We start from the raw sequence: 2,087 nt of genomic DNA, 5'->3' as shown, positions 1-2,087 counted from the left end.
GTGGGATGGGGGTGGGGATTGGGGTAGGGGNAAATCGGGCAATATCAGTGATGTCAAGTTCTGATCAATGAGTTTATTGTACAGTGTATTGAATTACATTTTTAAGGATATATCGTACATTTTTAAGGATATCATTTCATATTTTTATTCCACTTTTCCATATATATATAATATGTCATTCTTTATTTCGTTTCATAGAAATTAAACAGTGGGTTGCTTTTTTATCAGTAGCCCAGCCTCCACCATTATCATCCACGAGTTTTGTGAACGACTTAATTAACGTAGTCTGAAGGGATTTTTCTTCATTAGTTTGGTTGACTGCACGAATTCAACTTTTGCAGCGAAATACTAAATTTTATCATATAAAGGAGTTTAGCTGTAAATGCTTTGAAGCATCATTGGGCCTAGGGGATTTAATTTTTATAAGTTACCTGGGTTTTAACAAACTTTGTTGTGCTGAGACCCCTTAACTTTTGGAAACTTAAGGTTTCTCACTAAGACTGCTCATTAATTATTTACTTTAGCCTTATATCACTTCCATGGATTCCCCAGAGCTTTTTATTTTATGAACTTATGTATTTTAATATGGAACTATTTTATCATAATATAGAACTATTTTATCATAGCAACTTTTTAAGCAATTCTTTAAAAATAGGGTATGTTCCCAGCTGGTGAATTATTTTGTTCATACCGATATGAATGATATATAGAACAGACCTAAAGATAATTAAAAAGCATGTGAGCGCTTCAGGTCCCTAATTAGTTGTTAAACCATTGTTCATAAACAAAATTATTCATTTATGTTTAAGGCTAGATCAATTTTTTTCATCTTAGACACTTGCCAAATTAGACACTAACTGAATACAGGTTTTAACAGCCAAGGCGAACGTTTCCCAGTAAACAGTTCCTTCATGATACTTATTAATGTCTCTTGGTTGCGGCAATTAATTGCAAATGAAATGTTATTTTGCAGTCATTATTTAGATTAAACCAGTACAAGAACTGAATCGTTACTATATATGGTTAATCATTTGGATACATTTCTGATAGGAAACGGTCTAAGAATTAGGTACTAGATATTTAGAACCAACAAAGAAGTCTTTCTCTTATGAAATATGTAGATTCATTTATTTCCTTCTTCGTGGAATTTTTCGCCGGAAACTGTAAAACTTTGTATAGACGTTTTGTGTTAACTGCTTCATAAAGTAGCCAGAGAGGAATTAATTTACATGGAAATAAAATATGTAAAAACTACCAACAATTAGCGACAGTATAATGTGTAGTTAAATGAAATTTTAACCCTGCAAAATGAAAGCTCAATACAGCAATTTAAATAATATGTATTTACTGTTATCCTTGAGATTTTGTACATGTCCATTATCTTCATATCATTTTGTTTTGTTTCTGTTTTCTTCCCAGACCAGCAATGAAAATATAACATTTTGTCACTAATAAAATGTCTTCAACAAACCAAATAAATCTTTTTATATAAAAATATTTGTATTGTGTTTTGTTTTTTGATGTATAGCACAATTATACCCTTCATCTTTTCACACACCCATCTGACCTATAGGGTTTACTTATGTAAAGGAGGATACTAGTGCAACATGGCATTCCATAAGCCAAGAGCCATCTTAGTTAGCTGAAATGGAGTCTTCTAGGAAAGATGATCATATAAGAAACCTGTTGTTAAAACGCAAGTACTAGATAAGTAATTCATCGAAAATTTCTAACTGTGTGTGTTTGTATGTGTGTGTATTTTGTTAGTTTCTTTTGAGCATAACTGTTGATTGATTTATTGTGGTGCTTGAATTACTGCCCTTGGACCGAGGATTGACCCAAGATTGCATTTCCACTGCAGGAAGTACCTATGCACAGAGGTTTAATGTTAGGAAGCGTGCTCCATGTAGAGTTGAATAGCTGTCTGGAGATGTTATAGTATACGTCTGGCAATAAGTCCATTTCTGTTAATTAGCCCACCTACATAATTATATATATATATATATCAATTAATTGCCCTGATGGACCTCTAAAGAGGAGAAAGCGCTAGGGATGTCGAAGAAACACTTATATATAGCTAGGCATTT

This window comes from Mizuhopecten yessoensis, unplaced genomic scaffold (genome assembly GCF_002113885.1).
Source record: "Mizuhopecten yessoensis strain PY_sf001 unplaced genomic scaffold, ASM211388v2 scaffold10917, whole genome shotgun sequence".
Classification (NCBI taxonomy): Eukaryota; Metazoa; Mollusca; class Bivalvia; order Pectinida; family Pectinidae; genus Mizuhopecten; species Mizuhopecten yessoensis.
The sequence above is the reverse complement of the archived record's forward strand: the minus strand, read 5'-3'. Positions refer to the sequence as shown.